The 15,114-nt window shown below is 33.2% G+C and overlaps 1 long non-coding RNA gene across 1 annotated transcript in view; it reads left to right on the top strand.

Moving 5' to 3' along the window:
• LOC141574612 (uncharacterized) overlaps positions 1-15,114 on the top strand; it is a 1,056,998-nt gene that overhangs the window by 133,884 nt on the left and 908,000 nt on the right. Inside the window, exon 3 of the long non-coding RNA XR_012501497.1 lies at positions 555-742. This is a non-coding gene — a long non-coding RNA (uncharacterized LOC141574612). The remainder of the gene's footprint in view (positions 1-554; positions 743-15,114) is intronic.

Below are 15,114 nucleotides of genomic sequence, written 5' to 3'. Positions count from 1 at the left end.
ACCTCAGCTCCTGTGTTTAAAAATGTATCTCTAGACCAGTACATAATTATCTGTATTTTGTTTGCTACGCCAAGCTTATTAATGTGCTTCCACTGGTATTAATGGAGAATAAAAATGAGGTATTGTTGTGAAATGTATGAGCTGAGCCCAAAACATGTGCCCTTAAGTAGAAAGATTGCCACTGTTTAATTTTACAAAGCAGAAAACCTTCTCCAAAAACGTGGATTGAATAATTGAAATGGAAAGATGAATTACTCCACTCAAACATCTCAATTTTAGCTTGAGTTAGCTTCTTGCTAGGTAAAAATTATTTTATTTCTTATCATTAATAATTTTCTAAGCTTTAACACCACAGACCAAAGGCCATTCGCTTTAGCCTCGCAGACATTTGTACGCTATCATTCATACTCATGTGGCAAAACCATGACTCTGGTTAATACCGCCTGCTGCCTGTATCACACCTGCACCTGCACAGGTGAACACAGGTGGAGACACACATGGCTTGTGCTCTCCCACCTTTGCAGCTGACTATTTTAAATCTTTTTTCTTCTCAGATCTCAATCCTTGCTTCCAATAGAGGGATTTAGAGGAGAATTTTGTAAGCTCCTCCCACCTTGTATCCTGAACCACCTTCATCAGCACCCATGCTGGAGCTTCTCCAAATACTATTCTGAATGAACGGTGATCCCAGCTAAGACCGGCATCCTTATTTGTGCAAAGGATCCCTTCCACTCTTGCATATGTGAGTACTGATCTCTACTTCAGCACTTCCTCCCTCTTTGCCCTACGTTATCATCTTTCCCTCTTAAGAAAAATCATGCAAACTTGGAAATAAGGTAAGAAGTTTATTTTGTGTTTTCTGAACATTATACTTGAGTATTTTCTAATAATCTTGCTTAAGAATCATCTAATCATTGGGAATGTATTTTTCCTTAAAAAAAGTTTTATTGAAACAGTTATCAAACATATTGTAAATTAAAAGAATTCTATAGTGAACAACTACACACTTACAACCAAAATTCTACAGTTAATATTTTACTCTACTTGTTTTACTACATATCAATTTGTCAGTTTACCCCACTATCAGTCCATTTATTGATCTTTAGTGCATTTTAAAATAAATTATAAAAGTGGTATAATTTTGTTTGACATACTATTTACTATCGATAATGACCCCAAAGCTGTAAAGTTTGATGTTAATTTGCAGATTTTTAAATTGCAAATTATTTTCATCTGGAAAGATAAAGATGATTTCTATCCTATAGGAGAAAGATGACACCAAAGATTATAGTTTAATTACTGCAAGCTCTCAATCTGTTTAGTGTATAACTTTGCAGTCTAACCCCACATTCTTTTTTCCAACCTCTCTTTTTACTGAATCTTCTTTACCATTTTTCTGGTTCTCTCATTATTAAGTTGACTAAAGAGCTGACAATCACTATATATTTGTATAAAACTAACATTTTAAAACTTTTTGAGGTTTATATTTTCATACCCATAACCAAATCTTCTTCATTATCAGATAAACACACTATTATTTCTCCCTAAAATAACCTTCTCTTGACCCCACTTGCCTTCTTAACTGTTACTTCATTTCTTTTCATTTTATAGCAAAACCCATCAAAAGAATTAATGCTTTCCATACTCCCTTGAACTCAACACCAACCAGGTTTTCTCCCTGAACTTTCCGTCAGACTATCTTATCAAGATCACCAAGCCTCTCCACAATATTTAATTCCGTTATCCCATTTCACATTGTACTTATTAGCAGCAGTATTTTACACCTTTTATCTTTCCATTCTCTTTGAAATGTTTCCGTCCTTGACTTGCAGTAAGTATACCATTTTCTCCTGATTTTCCTCCTCTTTCACTGGAAGCTCTTCTTAATCTCCTTTGCTTGTTGTTTCTCTTCTCTCAGATCTCTTAACGATAATTGCTCCTGAGTAACCCTCGGATACATGGATCTTAATGGATTTTGCATGTGCTATATTTTAAAGCTGCATGTAATCAAATGCGATTCTCTTTAAAACATATCAATGGGCTACTATTTCAGAAATGTGCGATTGGTCCATCGCATTCTGCATGTATGAGTATTGATCTCTACATAAATCTTAGTCAAGTAGCAGTGAATTCAAATTCTATAAATCCATAAGATAAGTTTATCATACTGCAACTTCTACTGTAACTCGGTACTCGTCCACCATATTTAGAAACAAATTTGAACTTTTTTCTAACCATACCCTCACTGTATTTGCAAATAATAGAATTATTATGATTTGCTGGGATGCTATACAAATGACATAATGTTTCCTTCAAACCAGTTTTTCTCACTGCATTTTTAAAAACGTAGGAATATTCAACATAAAACTTCCCTTAATATAGTTTCTTTAAAAGGATACAATAACTTTAGTAACACATCTCAACGTTTGATAGGAGGACCTTCATATACTCTTGGAAATTCCCTGGTAAAATGAAAAGGCAATTTAATTGTGATTTTTAATTCTGTGACTTTCTTGCTAGATAGAAACTCTGCATCACTAACACAAACAGTAGTTATATTTAGCATTTGAATCTCTACCTAAAGTCTCTAATCCTTTTAACTGAGCTCTAGCTAATATGTGTTGTTAATTATAGATGAAGGATTTCAAGTTAATAGAATAGTCCTGCCCTGGTCACTTTTACCAGAATCCTAAATTCCCTCAGAAATGTCTGCATGGTTTGTGAGCAAACGGCTTCTTGCATGTCATAATTCTCTTAAAAACTTTAGAATAAATAATGAAAGTTTCTGTTTTATCACGCCCACGATAATACCTGGAGGCTTCATGTACACTTGTCCATGTAACCCTAAATTAATCAGGGATCAAATAATTCTCATATTTGAGTATACATTTACAAAGTAATCAGGCTTAGATGTTTTCTAGTTTTGTTGTCCTAATCCCATATGTTTATAAAATTCTTCTTGTGTAATTGACCTAAATAAGCTTAAAGAAACATGAGCTTAAACGAAAACCTCATTGCAAATAACCTAATGTTTTTTAAACCTCGGCCCTGTTCCATGTCTTCTAAATCACTCGCCTTTTAGTTCTGAATAACTGTAGACTGTTTCCATAAAATGAAATACTCAAGGAAAAAATATTTAGAAAAAAATTTAAAATATTTAAATGACATTCTGTGCTGGCTATCTACTAAGAAAGGTGATAAATATATTTTGAGCAAAGACATTACTGGAAAACATATAGTCTCTTGATATGCCTCTTAATTCACTCAAATACTTAGATTTCTGATTTCTGATGTATTTCTTCCAGAATAACCATTTCACATGTGTACTCAATAGATGTGCTGTGTGTCTGGTTTTAAGACTGAGTTCATCAAATGTGTTTGATTTGGAAACTGGAAAATGGGCTCATTTCCCACTTAATTATTTTTAGGCCAAGGAAAATCTTTCAGTTTATTGGTTAAGTACAGCCAACCACATAATTCGATCTTGAGGCTGAGGGCTTCTAGATGATGACTGTTCTCATCTTTACCCAAACAAGAAACCCATGGCAAACTCCTCTTTTAGATGCTTCCGTTAATAAGTGCTCAATAAATGTGAAAGAAGGAAGGAATAAGGGAAGGAAGGAAATCACTCTCAGTTGTTTCTGAAGACTTGTAGGATAATGAAAAGTTTCAGAGTAAGCTCTGAGAATTTCAACATCAGCTATTTTCTTTAAAAGTATCTCTCTGAAATTTTAAGGAAAGTTAGAAATTTCTAATTGTTATAGATAACTTCTTTAGTGTCCATAAGTTCGTTTTTCTGTGAAAATATGACTTCTTATTTAAAAAATCATTTTCAAATAACATGTCACTGTAGGCAATGCATTTTTGAAGGACTCCTGTTCTTAAAAAGTAAAATATCTTATCCTTCAGGGACTTGCTTTCCAACACACCTGAGACATGAAATAATTACTCCAATATGCTACCTATTTGTCCTAATGCTCAATAATCATTGATTTTACTCATTTGTATGAACTCATTTGAGCAAATTTCATCATTTTTATGGAAATGCCACTGATAATTTAAAGGCATATCCCCTGGCAGGTCTAAGAGTTCCTTTTGGTCAGTGTTCTAATATTCTTTCTCCTACATCTGCTTCCTTGTGGAATATTGAAATAAATGAACCAACACAGTGCATGATGGAAAGTGAACATTATGAAATTTAAGGTGTAATTTGAACTTTTTCAGAACCTGTTCATCAGGGCACTAGGTCTCTCATTGATATGAATACCACTACCATTTAGCAGACTACTTCTGAAACTCCACTATTGTGGATTTGGTTTTAATGTGAGTGGAGTGCTATTCCTGGCACCAACTATAAGAAATCTTTCATTACAGTGTCCTCTGAAAATCTTTTAAGCACATTTTATATTTTACACACGTGTTTTGTCTTTCATTTTCAGCAATCATAATTTATGTAATCAAAAGCAAATGTCTTTTGAAAGATCTCAGTCCGTAATTCATGTTTTTTTAATCAGAAATGACTATAAAATAATAATAATTATTTTAAAAATTCACTGATTTAGCATGAACGTTCAAACTATGGAGGGCCATAAGATGAGGGGAAAAAAACCTCAATAATTTATCTTTTTTTTTTTTTTTTTTTTTTGAGTCTTGACTTTAAGTAGATTTTGATTAGCATTGGCTTGGTATGAAAACTCTATACTGAATAATATTTTGAGAAGTAAGTTTTCCTCTGAATGCCAGTCATTGAATCATTTAACTCCATGGGCAGAGGATGGAGGCTCTGGGTGGAGGCTGATAGAAAATTTTGTAGTACAATGAGAACACCGTAATTAGCTCATGGGTGAGTGTTCAGAGTCAGTAGTGAATGGAGTAAAAAATGGAAAAAACCCTACAGGCTCTGATGCATAACCAAAAATCTGGATTCTCTATTCTCAGAAAGCTGTTTTAGCCTCTCCAGGATAATTTGCCCAACTGCAAAATAGATGAGAGTCCAACCACCAGTTATTTTTTAAGTTGTCATGTATGTTTGTGAGCAACAAAATGTTGTGCTACTTCTTGTGATGTAGTCATTGCATATGTGAATATCAATTGATTTGTTTTTTCAGTGCTAGGATTTTTTTTTTTCCCATAGGTTTTTTTTAAACTAATTATGGAACATGCAGCCTTCATTAGCAGAAGTTATTTCTTACATATTCATATTCCCTCCTCAAATGTGATCCACTACCTGGTCCCAATCTAAGAACTGTTTATTGCTGATCTACAGTGATACGATGCAGGAACCATCTGTTTGGACCTTTTATAACATGTTGACAATGTTGTGATATTCATGTGTGATCATTTTTTCTATTAATTTACTTACTTATGAAAACATCAGTCTGCAACTGACAGGACATTTTTCAAATAAGCTGGTGGTTTTTCATAGAGGTGTTAGAAGCATTGCTCTGTAGTGTTTGAACGTTGCTGTGCAGTGTAGAGTCTGATCCTTATGTACAGGATATTCAGCCCACTGCATCTTTTTGCTCGTCTTCTCCTGTGTCTGCCACGCTAATACCAATAGCACTGGGACAAGAAAAAAGCAGAATAAAGTGAAAGTAAAGGGAAGAACCTTGTTCTCTCAATTTTAGTTAATAATTACATTATTACCAATTACATTCCGTACTTAAAAAAATCATAACTTTTAATTCGCCTAATTATAGTTCTCCCAGACTCCCCACAGGAAAAGAGATTCAATTTGTTAGATTACATTTTTTTCCCCACAGTGGTCACTCAATGAATCAGTGTCATGTGATATTTTAAATTAAAATTCCTTAACTGCTAATTTAATTTTATTAAAATTGTTCCATGTTTGAGAATAATTGTTAAAATATAAAATATTCTTGCTTGTACTACAAATACCTACACTCTGATGTTTTCTGACTCCACTGGAAGGAGGACTGTAAGTTCAGTCTGATGATCTCCTTGACACAGAGGAAGGCCTTGGTGAATGCTTGTGTAAAACCCATACCACCTACTGGGGAGACAGAAAGAAAGGGTTCAATAACCATGTTAAAGTCAGGTGCAATGAAAGAAAATAAGAAAGAAAGACCTCTGGCAGCATCTCTGGGGAGGTGAAGAACATCGTGTAGGTCAAATTGTGTACAGCTCTCACCCTCCCTGTTTCCCCCAAATTCTAAACAAGTAAAATCACACCAGAGTATACACAGTGTCACGTTGCATAGGATGCCAAGGGAAATGGGCCAAAGGGGAAATGGCAGTTTGGAAATTTTAGGGAGATGACTTAAAGTGATGGATTGTAATAGGTTACAGCTATTCATTCAACCTGCAGTAATCTTTAAGCCAGAGGATAAACGTTTGCTAAAACTATTTCCCAAAAGTTGCATGTGCTTCTCTACATGTTCGTGTTGTATTATAACTATAATTGTGTAAATTAGGCCACCTCAAATGCATTTTTGGAAAGTTATACGGAGAATAAACAAGATAAAATGTCCGTTGTTAAACTGAAACTCTGCCCAATACTGTTTCTGAAGATATATGTTTAATATTTTGTCATTATTTAATACCTATAAGTTTTGAAGACTTTTTTAATGAATGTCACCACTGAACTCCTTAGCCCACAATCTTACAGAGTTTCCTGGGACGTGTCACAGCTATCACCATATAAGTGAAAATGTCTGGATCAGTCTATCTGGGTAATAACACTAAAGAACTCTTTGACTTAGTAGGTTTGTGGTTACTTAGAAATGAAACAGTTCTTTAATGAACACCTAAAAGAATAGAGTCAGTTAATTCCACTATTCATTTTTGAGTATACTCAATGTGGTAACTTAACAAACACGTTTTCTAAGAACCAGTCTCCTTTGTGAATAACAATTATTAGAAGTTCTAATTTTCTACCTATAGATCACAAAAGCAATGTAATAATAAATAATTCTATTAACAGCATTGATAATATTAATGGCTATTGTATCTGAACATTTATTATAAGTCAGGAACATATATATATATATAATGAGAATAAGACTAGTTCTTTGATCATAGAATTATTATAAAGATTAAATGAGATTTTATAATCAAAAAATCCTTATTCCCAATTTATAGATGAGGAAACTCTGACACAGAGAGATTAAGTATCTTATTTCAAATCAGAGAGAGCAAAAGGGCAAAGCTGGGAGTTTACCATATTCTGGCCAGAGCTGGCCATATTTTTTTCTATATACAGCTGGAAAAGGGAGAATATAGTTTCAAAGTGATGCCATGAAAAAAAAAAAAAAGAAAGAAAGAAAAGAAAGAAATAACTAGAAGAAAGAAGGAAGGAAGGAAGTCATTAGGAACACACTTTCATTATTAAATATTGTCTTAAAATTTGTCAGAATTGAATATGATATTTAAGGAACAGTTTACCAGTAGAAAATTTAGTGTTGTTTAATCCCATCATCTTGACACCATCACCTTTGTTTGAATAGTCAAGATTGTTTACTTTAATAGATTTGTTTGAAATGTTTAAATTACTTCATTACATGTTCACTGCATATCAACATTTTAGATATGGTGACAAATGGGGATTAAGCATTGTGCTTTAAAACTCTTTTGTTAAACTTGCCATATTTTGTGAATATTATTTTAAAAGAGGAAATACACCATTAGCTAGGCTTGTAATTGAGAAAAATATCCACAGTATCTTTATATAGGTTGAGTTAATTAAAGCTAGATCAGAGATATCATAGTGAATTAATTACCCACACTGTTTGTGGATAAAATCAACCTACTATGGTAAACATAGTTTACAACTTTCAAGTGAGTACAAACATATTTCTACAACAAATACTTTAACAAGTGTAGTTTCTTATAACATTTAGATTCACCTATGAAGGAAAAAAACGCTTCAATATTTAAGCAAAATGTTCTCCCAAACACACTTTTTCCCCTGGTTTTATTGAGATCTAATTGACACAGGACTTTAAGGTGTGCAGCATAATAATTTGACTTACATACACTATGAAATGATAAGCACAATAGTTTAGTGAACATCCATCATCTCATGTAGATATATAATTGAAGAAATAGTAAAAATATATTTTTCCTTGCGATGAGAACTCAGGATTTACTCTCTTAACAACTTTCATATATACATTGTAGCATGGGTTGGCACTTCATTCCTTTTCATGACTGAATAATATTTCCATTTATGCATCGATCACACTGTGTTATCCAGAGGCATTTTTGTTTTGCTTTCCAGAGTCTAAACACTTCACTGTGTTGAACTACTTCCAGCTCCTTCCCTTCCCTTCCATCCTTCTATCCTTTTTTTTTTTTTCTCTCTCCTTTCCTTCATCCCTATTACCATCTCCCTCCACTAGAGTGGTACATTTGTCCAAATAACTCATTTAAAAACTGCAGGCCAAGAATTCTATTTTGATTTAATGCAGATAAAAGCTGTGACATCAGTCTCCGTGTAGTAAAATTGCTTAAAAGTTACTTGGTTACAAGTTGTACTCTTGTTCCCAGTGAATAAAAAACTTGAAATAATGAAATAATATAAGGTATGAAATTAATTAGCTATATTGATGAAACATGCGGTGAGAAGAATTTAAAAGTGTGAGTTCTTTGTAAAATCAATAAGGATGTAAGAAACAATAAGCACAAATTATGTCTCTAGTTACATAATTCTTTATGTACATTAGTATTCATTAAGGAAAATATTGGGTTTTGTTATAGTTTTGTTCTTTCCTTTGCAATATATGTTTAATTAAATTATTCTATTTAAAAATAACAGCTATCAGCTTATGACTTTTTCTTCTTTCACAAATAGGGAGTTTAGCATAGTATTCAAGAGAGCAGATACACATGAGTTGAATCCTAAGTTATATGTATAACCTTGATCCCTAAGCTTCAGTTTTCTATCTCCTGGTATACTGTATATAATAAAGCACTTGGCTTGAAATATTTTGTATTTACATAGCTATAACTTTGCCTCTTTCTGCATCTAACAGTACTAAAAAGAGTATGTATGCATGTATGAACATACATATATGCTGTTTGTGTAATCTAATAAAGTTGAAAGAATTATAAAATATTTCTATCTAACATGCTTTTTTAATGATTGCTTATTCTTTCATCATGTGGATGTATCTTAATTTGTTATGAGTCTCCTGTTATTGAACAGTTAGGCTATTTTCCAGTATTTTGCTTTCATAAACAAAACTGTGATGAACTTTCTTTTAAGTATATTTCTGTGCCAGTTTGATTTAAAAAAAGGGCATTTACTATTATACTGCGTCGTCTTCACAGGTCCTAAAGGATATAATCTATATTAAATATATAACTGTGTCTATGCATATAAATATATATATGTGTTTGTATTTTCCCTTTTTCATGAAGTAGATCTTAAAGAGTTAGAAAAAGAGTTCTCAAAAAAAGAAATAAGATGCTCTGAGAAATATCACTTGTTATAAAGAAAATATTATTCTCCTACCTTTCAGTTAATTGATTTTTAAAAAAATATTGGCAGCACTTTGCCCAATATGGTGAGGCTGCTGAAACATTTAATTCTTTTATACTGGTTGGGGTGAAAGTAATTTTGTGTTATGTGCAGGACTACAACGACCCATTCATCCTCAAGAAATGCAGTCACTGTTGCTCTTCTTGTGAGAGTCTATTTTATAAGCTATCTCCACAACATTAATGTACTGTTAAAATTTCTGGAGTAACTGTATTTCAAAATATTGAAGGAAATATTCTTTTCTACAGGGAGAACACTTTTTGCAGAGAGCGACTGACATGGCATTTTTATATTTTAGCATTATATCATGCGTTAGAAAAATATGGAAATCCCTGCATAATTTTAAATAGGGCATGTCAAACTTATCAGTTATGTGAGAACAAGAAACTAACCAAGCATGGGGGAAAATATTAGAAATGGAATCTCAAGTTGGGAGAAATTATAAAGGCTCCACAAATGTTGACAGTTCAAAGAGAAAAATAAAATGATTAATTATATAATCCAAAGAAACTTTTTAATACAAACATTTGTTAGTAAAAATGCAAATTTATTGTCAAGTATTGTTGATAATAATAGGTCTTAAGTAATATCGAGAGTGACAAAAGAAACGTGTATTCTAGCATTTTATGTTTATAGAATTTTTAAACAAATGAGCTCACAGTTAGGGAACTGGAGTCTATTAGTACTAAGATGTCTGGATATAAACATCATAATAATTGTCTCTTTAAATTACATCAACACTGACAGATGACCTCAGTAGCAATTATAAAGAAAAAAGAAAAACTAATAATAGCTAGCTCTCATGTAGCATTTACTGTGTGCCAGAGTTCTTAGCAGAGTAATTAAGTAACTGAATTAATGAACTTGTTTCATTAACTCTGTGAGGTAGGTAGTATAACACAAAACGACCCTGTGAGGTAGGTACTATAATGGTATGGAATACTTTCTCATTTAGCAGTTAGTTAGTGAAACTGAGGAACAGAGAGTGTAAAACACCTGACCCCAAGGCCTCAGACATGGGAGGTGGAAGAGCTGGAATCTGAACCCAGGTGCGTGGTTCCGGATTGTATGGTCTTAAGTGTGTATTATATGTTCTCTTTCGAGAAGTCACCATAGTGAGCCACATGGAACTGTAGATACTAAATTCAGGCAATATTAGGTTCTCTTCTAATAAAGGGAACTATGGTCAAATAAGCTTATGAAGTGCAACATTCTCAACTCTTGTTTGGAAATTCCCATTTTGAATATTTAGCTTTTTCTTCCAAAAAACAAAACAAACCTCTTGATGAACTAAAGTACTTAATTCCATCCCAGAATACTCAGTCTTGTTGAATTAATTGACTAAAAAAAATCTAAACTAGCTATCTAATCAAGAGAGATAGAGAACATACCATTAAATTAATGGTAGAGTTTTGTTTGTTTGTTTGTTTGTTTGTTTGTTTGTTTGTTTTTAATCTCCTTAGGCTGGTGGCTGTTGTGTCCTGACTCAGTCAGCATGATCCACAATTAACCTTGACCTGAGGACCTATATTAATAAGAAACCATCTAGTTCAGGTTTTAGATCCTCTTGTTCAAGTACCTGTGAAGAAATACATGGATAAGAATAAAGGAGATTTTTGAAACAATAGAAATACAGTTGACCCTCGAACAACAAGGGACTTATGGGCACTGATCCTCCGCATAGTCAAAAATCCTCCCATAATTTAGGGTCAGCCCTCTGGATCTGCAGTTTCTCCATATGTGTGGATTCAACCAACCGTGGATGGTGTAGTACTGTAGTATTTACTACTGAAAGAAATCATTGTGTAAGTGAATCCACACAGTTCAAGCCCATGTTGTTCAAAGGTCAACTGTAATCATCATCTCTTCTTGAAATTGGGGGTGTTATAAAAGAAAATAGAAAATGACAAAACTTGCCAAACTTAAGGATATCTGACCCTTCAGCCAGTGCACTCATTTAAAATCATGAGATCAGTAGCATATTTACAGTTCGCTTCTGATTTTCTCATTCTCCCCTTAAATTTTCACATTTCTAGGGACACGAATTATGGTCAGATGTTTATTTCAAAGTGAAAGAGGAAAAAATGGAGATGAGATTTTAAGGTAGAAAAATAGAATATTGTTGCATTAATCTTCTAGTTCAGATATACTTAACCTGTGATCCGTGGATATTTCAGAAATGATGTAGTGTGGGTATGTGTGCAACCCATGCTGTTTTCCAGCAGGAAAGTTCGTGGTGGTCATGAGAGTGTTCTGGGTCCATCATCTCCAAAATGTTTGCTCTTCCATACATTGAAGAGGAAAGTATAGTCTAAATTAGGTGGATAACTTTTTGTGTTGTGTAATTTTAGCAGAGATATAATCTAACCTTGGAACAAAACAAGAACAAAGGCACATTTAAGAGAGAATAAATAAGAAAAATAGCAAATACTTTTTTGTTCAAAATATTTTAGGATAATGCTTTCGTAGACAGATCTTATGAATTGGATTTTTATATACCATGATAAAAAATATAAAATAAATATATTTGGCTTTCTCCATGGGAAGTATTTTTATTAATACGTAATATATGAAAGGCATATCGTGTATATTTTATTAGCAGTAATTTTAGACATGGCAGTTCATTATAAAGCTATTTTTAAAATAATTGGATTATTTTTAGTGTTTTCCTTGTATTGGATATATAGGACTGATCTGATGTCAGTCACTCATGACTGAAGGATGAGGAGAAGGCAAATGAAACTTGGCTAATTTAGAATTTAGTCTAAGCTGCATAAATTCTTTCTAAATTTTATATGCAAAACCATCTGGATAAGTGGACACAGAAGTTTGGTGATGTTATATAAACTCACGATTTATGTGAAGGTAGCATGATCCCATCCTGAGGATTTCTATAGATGTCAAGTTGCTAAAAGTTTCAAGAGGGTAAGGAAGAAAGGCTGCTTTCCTTAGAAGGGAGTACTTACAACTCTTACTTAGTCACGTTACTAGACATTTTAAAAGCTCATTTGTCTGTTCAGAGTACATGTATGTAATTCGTGAGTCATTTTCAATTGCCACAGTTGTGAAAGAACCAGCATCTTAAAAAGGATTTTGGATAAAATCCTGCCAGGTTAAGGCTTCCTAGGAACTGCTTTGGCTTTTTATAAGTAATAGAACTTCCTGAAATTCTGGCTAAATATTGTTATTTATGATGGTTAGTATTTTTCAGCAGTAATAGATCATGCAGTTTCGGAATGATCTGTTTTAGTTGACTTTCTATAAACTCAATTTTTAACTGAATCTTCTTTTGTCATATTCTCTCTTTTTGTTCCTCACCCCAATGTAAAAATAATTGAAATGCTAATATAAGGCTTTACAGCACTCTACAAAAAGTTAGCAAAATTACTAGGTCAGGAATTACATTAATAAAGAGAAAACTTTTGTTGCCTCGGTATCTTTTTTGAGTCTCTTTATATTTTCCCTTTCAAGAAAATATTAAATATCCACATTTAATTAAAGTAGAGGAATCTTGTAAGGGTGAGAAAAAAAAAATGGAAAAACAAATAAGAACAGCAAACTGATGTGATAAGCAAAATACTTCTGAGTTCCAGAAAACAGGGCAAAATAAGGAAATAGGAGACAAATAATATTCAGGAAGAGATGTGCTGAATCCTGTCAAATATTTTTGGAACAGGTTAGTCAATGTTATGACCAGTAGTGACACTTACAGAACAGATTTCAGCCTTAAAATGTATCTTTATATTTGATGTTACTGTGACACCTTTTCTAAGGATTCTTGGTGCTGAAAGACTGAAAATCAGTAACATAGGTAGTGGCTGTGTTCCAAAATCAAATTTAAATTATCAAAAATAAAACTTCTCAATATCTATCAGGTCAGTGACACTGTTTATATTAGTAGTTCCTAAAATAGATTGTTGAGACACATTTCCTTCATCAAGATCTCTTTGATTTTTTATTGAGAAATTAAAATAATCGTTAAAAAATTTAGTTGGAAATAACTTATGATGTTCAGTGATGCATGATTTTTGAATATTTAATACTGCATTATTTGATGGTTAATTTATTAGATTGTCATGACTGGCAAATGTTGCAAAACCAATTAGAAAAGTACTTAATTGTTGTCCATGCATCATTTTTTAATGGAAATTGAAGCAGGATATTTATGAGGTATGTCTAATAAGCAGGTGATGACTTAAAGCAAAGATTATAGACATTTGTAGTTACTTTCTGTCAATTTTTCAAAGAATCAGGTTGTCACCAAAGCAGAAACAAGTCTTTTACTTTATTTTTGCAGGACCATTATTTATTTAATGTCCCCTTTTGGACAAAAGGGGAATCAGAGTCTTACTACTGGACAATAAGAAATATATTTGTGTGAATTAATATAGATAGCCTGGTGGGGTGCAGGGCATGGACAAAGAAAATGAATCCAAAGAGGGAAATTTATGTGTGTGGTTTTCCAGGAAGAAATATGGGGAATATTTATTAATATGCTTGTGTTGTATCCTAGCATCTTTCCACCAGTCAGACAAAGGGCTATAAGTAAAAGATAATGTAGCTGTTTTAATTAGGGAGTGCAAAAGCAGGTGCCTAAGCTGAGACATTTGGGAGTCCAGCAGTCAAAGATGCATTTAGAGAAATGGCCAACCTCCCCACACCTCCCTGCCCCAACCCCTTTTCCATGGAACATCCCATGGTTCTGTCTCTAGAGAAATGAGAAGAAACCAGTGCCCTTTGTCAATTTAGGGAAAGCAGATGTATCCGTGGAAAGAATCGTATTAAAGAGAACAGAAACGTATTTCTAAATAACACAAGCAACTGTAATCATTGATTATAAAAACTTTTTCTGCGTGAACATATGCTGGTGGTAGTGCATAGGTTGAAAAGTTTGTGTTCAAAGGAGTGAAGGCTGAATTTCCTACTGTCCTTATGTAGAAGAAATTGATTTCTCCTTGAATATAGATCAAACCTTCGTTTGGCTCATCGGCTCACGTTCTATAGTGGGCAAAGCGAATCAGTGAAAACACCTTCCTTTAAAATGTGATGAGGTTTTCAATAAATCAGCTACTTTATTAGACTCGCTGTGCCATTCACGAGGCAATAGCAGAGCTGTACGTCCCCACCAATATTTCATAGTTGTATTTTGAAAAAGTATCATCGCCAGTGTTCTGCCAGCATTGTATGATTTACTGCTCTGCGCTGAATTCTCAGATATCCATCCGCATCTCAGCTATTCTATTCTTGGCACCGGGAAAGATTTTGCTTCGGGTTTTATTTATTCAGCGCCTGTTAATGTAATTTTTATATCACTGTCATGTCATTTTGCGGCTAATGTCATATATTTGATAAAAGACCTCAGGGAGAGGAGCTGTGTTCTTATTAATTAGAGAGGTCTGATAAATGGATTATCTTATTTAGTAAGCAAGTCTTTGACAAGCAGGTGAATGCAGATAGGCATATTAATGCTGGCTTCCTAATTTACTGCTGTGTTAACATGAATTTTAATCTCTTTTTTTGGTAAACTTCCGAACATCTCCTTGAAAACTGCCTTAATAATAGCAGCTGAAAGTTATTTAATGGCAACCATGAATTATTATATATGCTATTTT

The sequence above is a fragment of the Camelus bactrianus genome, chromosome 22, assembly GCF_048773025.1.
Source record: "Camelus bactrianus isolate YW-2024 breed Bactrian camel chromosome 22, ASM4877302v1, whole genome shotgun sequence".
NCBI lineage: Eukaryota > Metazoa > Chordata > Mammalia > Artiodactyla > Camelidae > Camelus > Camelus bactrianus.
The sequence above is the reverse complement of the archived record's forward strand: the minus strand, read 5'-3'. Positions and strand labels throughout refer to the sequence as shown.